Here is a 6,084-nt window from a genome sequence, read left to right on the forward strand (position 1 = left end):
ATAAGCTTCCTTTAAAAAAAGGTCTGGTCCTATAATAAATTAGGTAGTTTAAAAGTCTAATGTTGCCTATTAAAAGGGTGTTTATTGTGTATTGCAAGGTAACTTCAAAATAAAATACACTCAGTTAAATAAGTAAGGACAGTGACTAAATTTTCCTAAACTACAGATTGACTTTTCTGAGACCTATTCAAATAACTATAAAGATGGTACGGCAGCTTTCTATTTATTTGCAGCTGATAATTTTTAATTGATCCATCTTCCACGTAGGCAATGTCACAGGGAGATGTGACAGCATACAAAGTGAGGAAAAAAGTTACCGTGCACCAAAAATCTTGTCAAACTTGCTAAGATTTCAAGAAAACTCTTAAAGAACATTTTATAGTTCTGCATTTCGCCCTTGCGTACCAACTTATGAAAATTAACTCGTCTCTTACACTTTCTCCCTCTCAGACCAAGGACGCATAAATAATATTTATCAGGGTTTTGTCCTTAGTCACAGTCCCTCAAAGAGGCCCAGTTTCACCTACACTGCGTGGGAGGCTGGGCAGCAGCCCCACGCTTCCTGTCAAGGATTCCTGGGGCTAAAGCCTGAACGTGGTCTCGCCTTTCTTCTTTATGCTAATTCTGCCCTTCAAGCCCTCTCCGCGGGCGTCTGAAGGCCAAGGTGAGACCCTCCCGGGAGATGAAAGGCCTATTGCCTCCTGAGACTTGCGGGCGGAACGAGGGCGGGGGGAGAGGGTGACAGGGTGGTAGCTGCACCGGTAACGACGCTTAGGGCCCTAAGTTGGAGTTGATGCAGGCCCTACGGGGTTCTAGCCCCGCCTGAGCCTAGCTCCAGCCTTCAAAGCCCAACGAGGGTAAATCCTCCTAGGGGCGCCACGGGCGGTGAGTGGAGGAAGTGCGGGCAAAGAGGCCACAGGCAGCCCCCTCCTCAGACGCGCCTCAAGGCCTGGGCCGTGGGCTGTTGACGCGCCAACGGCGGAGAAGGCGCGCGCACGCGCAAGAGGGGGGCGGAGGGAGCGCGCTCCGTGCCCGCCGCCGCGGCAACTGAAACGGAGGAACGCGAGGGCGGAGGGCGCGAGCCACGGGGGGAGGATGGGGGAGAGATGGTGGGTAACGCGGAGCGCGCGCTGACGTCGCTCGGAGTCACGCACGGAGCGCCGGGTTACGCGCCGACGTCTGGCTGCCACGACTTGCCGTCTGCGGCGGCGGCGAGCGGATCCCGCAGGGGAAGGAGGAGGAGGAGGGAGAGCCAAGGGGGCTGTGAGTGAGCGGGAGAAGCAGGGTGTGAGTCGGACTTGCCCGCGGGAGGGAGAACGAGGGAGAGCCGAGCCAGCCATCCGAGCCGCCTCCTCCTCCTCCCCTCGGCGTCCCGCCCCCGCCTGCCAGCCCGCCCTCCTTCCTCCTCAGCCGGCAGAGCCCGAGTGAGGCGCCGCTCGGCTCGCGCCGCTGTCCAGGACAGGTGTGCGCGCGCGCGCCCTCCTCCCCCTCCTCCCCTCCCCCTTTCCTCGCGCCAGCCTAGCGCCTGCCTAGCGCGCGCCCTCCCTCCCTCCAGCCCGCGCCCTCCCTCACCTGCGGCAGGACAGCGCCCGCCCGCCCGGGTAAGCCCCTCGCGACCTTCCCTGCTGCCACTGCCACAACTCGAGGTGCCGCCCACCCCGTCCCCTCTAATTGCCCTCTTATGCCCCAGGAATAATTACTGTACCATTGTAGACATCCTAGCACCCTTCCTCCGGGGACTCTGGCAGTGCAGCAACATCCCCCCCACCCCCGTAGCGCACGAAAGAACGAACGAACTCCCACCTCCAAAAAAGAAAAAATCACACGCCCCTTAAGAAAAAAAAAAAAAAAGATAATCCTACCTCCGCCGACGCTTGTAGACCACCAGTGGTGCCGTTTGCTTAGCAATTCCTAAGCCCCATTTCCCCTGGCCACCTTAGCCCCGGGCCTGGGACAGTGCGCCAAATGTGGCCGACACTCCCTGCACAGCAACCCTGGCAGGAGGGGAGAGGAAGGAGGGTTCTAGGCTTCACTACCAACCCCTCCTCTTGTCTGTTCAACCCCCACCCCCGCAATGCATACACCCGCCCAGGATGCGTTGTAAAAATAAAAAATAATACATTGGTGCTGACATCGCAGATGAAGGCAGGCCCAAGGATGGGTGGCCCGAACAAGGCATTTTTGCTGCCCCACGGAGCTAGGTCAGCTCAACAGTCTTCTCTGCCTTTGTTCGGGGGCAAAGGGAACGGATGCGAAGCTGGAGGGTCTTCCCTTTGAGCGACAGTGGGTTTCGGAGGCGGCTGAGATGTCTGTAGAAGGGACCCCCACAAATATATCTGCCTTGATTCTGAACTTGGGTAGAGAAAGGCCCAAGTCCGGATAGAGCAAGTTTCTTTGGCTCGTTGCTGTCTACCCCTGAATTAATGCCACTTCATTTCCGCTGTCTGTGAGGGACCCTCTTAAAGGTTCTAATTCGTTCTGTCGGGCCAGGTGCTTTTGGAGAGCTTTTTGGCAGCGGTGCCTATGCTTGTGTCCCGTGTCCTTGGAAGGGAGGTCCCAGTGCTTTAGACGGAATTTGGTTTGACATCTTTTGGTAGACTATCAGAGGAGAAAAGGATTTTTTTTTTTTATTATTATTACTTTAAGACCCCCACTGCTTCCAGCCCAAACTGACGTTTGCGAATTGCGGCTTTGAAAATTGGAGTGTTGACTAGAGTGTGGAGAGTTGCTGATTTCATTCCTTTGGGTACTAGTAAAACCTTTTAAGTATCAGCCGGAAGAGAGTGAGCTATTGACATTTGCATCGGTTCTGTTTGGGCCTTTTGGGTACATAAAATGTCGGGTTCTCGGAATCTTTGATCGAATTTAGAATGTGTGCTACGTTTATTTAACTCTTTTGCAAATGCTTAAAATGAAAACATTTTGTGAAGTGCGAGGATTCTATCACATGGATTGTTCTCTTCAGATTTTGAATGTTTAATTCATATCTTTAAACATTAAAATAGCATTGGAGAGGCATAATTTCAAAGATTAGGTGAGCTATAGAAGGACGATTTGCTTTTTAAAAAAATGATTGATGAAATACTATTACTATTTGTCTTTGTTGTTGTTAAACGTTAACATTTACTTTACCCTTCATTTTCCTGGTAGTTGGCCCTGAGAAGAAATGGGTAATTCCTCTACTTTGAACACTTGCAGTACATTATTCCAGTTAGTTTTAATGATTTGGGTATTGAAGATATATAATTGTCTAGTTTAAGACATGCATTTAACCTAAGTAGCACTTGAAAACACAATTTCTAATGTTCTTGCTTCTCTTTTATTTTGGAAATCTGTGCTATTAATCAGCATATTGTTTCTATCGGGAACTCCATAATCAAAAGGGTTGATTACCCAGAGGTAGATCCCCTCCCTCCAAGTTTATTTTATAAATGTGTGTGTTAATTTTTACTTTTAAAGACTAAAGCTGAATTAGATTATTTCAGAATCACCCGTAGTTCAGGCTGAGGAAGACTGAGGCTTTTTTCCTTCTTGTTCTGCCTAATGTTTGTTTCACTCGTGAACAATTTTTTGTTGGTAAGAGTTTGTTAACGACATAGAGATAGTGGGATTAAAAATAAAGCAATCTCTGTTCTCTTCAAAATGTGTGTGTAGTATTAATAAAAGAGCACAAGAAATCTAAAGATATTTATCAGATTTTTTTAAAGTAAGCAAACTTTGAGTAGAAAGGGAATATTTTTTGACGATTTTTAATTAACACCTATATTTTGCGACATATTAATATATTTCGTTTCCCCTTTGCCTTTCCTACATTGTATTGAAATCATCAGTTTAATTTTACAACTGTTTGTTTCAAAATAACAAATTCAAAAAGCTAGACACTAGAACTGACTTTTCATTTACTAAGTATATTAGGTAATTAGCAAATGGCTAGAAGTCTTTTCAAATCTACAGATTTTCTAATGGAGTTTCAATGTTAGGATGCAAATCTAACTTTGAAATTCTTTTTAAGGTTCTAAACTTTTTAAGACTTTCCTCTGAGCCAATATTCATTGTTCCCAGACTGCCTTTTAAGGCTGCTGTGTTCTGTAGCCTAAGGAAAGCCGCCTTTCACCACCATGCCCTCCCTAGTCTGACCAAAGCCCCACAGTTAACAGGCTTATCCTGAAATTAACTTTTTGAGTAGTGAAAATATACTAAATATCCAATTTATCATTGAATCATTTTGGAAAAGCCATTGCTAACCTTGTTTATCTTTTAGATACATTTGTAAAATAGGGGAGAAACTGGTATATAATGACAGAAATTTTATACATATATAACATAGTATAACATAAGTGCATATTTATGTGTGGAGAGATTCAGGTCTCAGTCATTTGCTGATTTGGGCTTAAAATTCCCAGTGTAAGCATGCAAATGATATTTAATTTGTGTTTTGTCTAGAAACTTCGTCAGTTGCCTCTGCGCTGGGGAACTAAGAACTCAGTTTCTGGTGACAGACACCTTTTCAGAAAATCAGGGTGTTCCCAAACTCAAACCGCTTCAGAACCCCTGGATCTAAATGTTTGGAACAGAGGGCAAGGAATTTAGACTCTAAAGTTGGTCCAAGAAGATGGGCAGTTTTAAACCCTAGTTTTCTGTCCTGGAGGAAGCAGTCATTAGTGTGGAAGAATGACAGGGACCGGCAGGCGCGTGCTCCTTCTTCGAAATCCCATTGGGCTTCTTGCTGCTGTGAGCTCTCTTGAAGGGGCAAGGGCTTGGTTCTGCACAAGGTAAACCCCAGAAGAAGAGCAGCGACTCTTCTAGATCAGACTTAAACAGATCTTAGCCTCATTTTACAGCTCGGAACGTAATACCCCGCCCTGCTCTGTGTGGAGACCCTGCCACTCAGCCTTTCCGTCCCAGTTTGGGGCCAGGGTCTATCCAGGGTCCTGATCGCTACTGTGTGAGCCTGGAGGAGCCACTGCTTTTTCTCACTTGAAATTTTGCGCGGTCTTGAAGTTTGCCAACAGTTCTTCTCTCCCCTTCCCTGCAGACTTGGGGACAAGGGAGGGAGTTCAGAAAAATCAGCACTAAAAGGGTACCACGTGATACTGGAGGATGCCCCCCCCCCCAACTAAGGAGAAGTTTTTTATGGGGCCCAAAGTCTGGATTTCTGTCTCTCAGAATGGGCCTCTCCTTCAGGGAACAATTTCAGGGACCACCGGACAGGTGAGTGGTTCTGGGGCTCGTTCCCACAGGACTACTCGAGTTTGCTCTTTGGTAGCCATCGTGCTTTGCCCTGTTTCTTGCTCTTTAGCGGGAAGTAGCTAACATCAACCCAGAGCCAAAGGAACTAATGCTGGGTGGAACGGGGCCCTTGCTAAGAGAAAAGGGAAGCTGTGAATACTTAGCAGGCAGGTTTGCCTAGGTGATGAAAGGATATATTCGGGGGCTTTCAGGGCTTAGGCATTGACAAGGCTTATGTACTAGACTGGTCTGGGTTTCTTGATCATTACTTGATCTACCCCTTTCTTTTCCAGGAAGCTTGTGCAACTATGTACTCAGCTGTCTCTGGGGCTGAATGAGGGAGGCAAGACTCCTTACTTTGGGGGTTGAGGGATATCCAGTGGGAATGGAGCCCACAGATGGGACAGACACTCTTCTAAGGATGGAGGCAGCAATTCATGCTTGAGAAAGCCAGGAGTAAGGCTGTGAGGTCTGTATCCCCTGAGCCCCCTGCAGAAGGTACTTAAGGAGAATGTACGGGGATTGGCCGGGGTTCCCCTGGAGATAGGCCTTAGCTTTCCCTCAACTGTTAGAACTACAGACTGCAGGGAGGGAGTATGAGCATTTGCTGTGTATCTAGGAGAAAGAAAACAGGCCCCAGATTATGCCTTAGATCTAGGGAGATAGAATTCATTTATTTCCGAGCCCCTTTCGGAGACCAGACACCCCCTTTAGCTGTCACTGTCCGAAGATTCATTGGTTAATTCGTGGTTGGCAACCTAGCTGTCACCTAAAAACCATTAATCACTTAATGTTTTACTTTTTGAGAGGTGGGGGCTCTCCTTGACACTTAAAGAGTTTCTGGGAGGTGGGGTA

At 47.6% G+C, this 6,084-nt stretch overlaps 1 protein-coding gene across 1 annotated transcript in view; it reads left to right on the forward strand.

Moving 5' to 3' along the window:
- The first annotated feature begins 1,166 nt into the window (after window positions 1-1,166).
- PURA (purine rich element binding protein A) overlaps window positions 1,167-6,084 on the forward strand; it is an 11,544-nt gene continuing 6,626 nt past the window's right edge. Inside the window, exon 1 of the mRNA XM_028103659.1 lies at window positions 1,167-1,601. The gene's annotated coding sequence lies outside the window, so the exon portion shown is untranslated. The remainder of the gene's footprint in view (window positions 1,602-6,084) is intronic.

Source organism: Eumetopias jubatus, unplaced genomic scaffold (assembly GCF_037043125.1).
Source record: "Eumetopias jubatus isolate StellerSeaLion01/CBP00866 unplaced genomic scaffold, mEumJub1_p1.0 scaffold_5, whole genome shotgun sequence".
Lineage (NCBI taxonomy): Eukaryota > Metazoa > Chordata > Mammalia > Carnivora > Otariidae > Eumetopias > Eumetopias jubatus.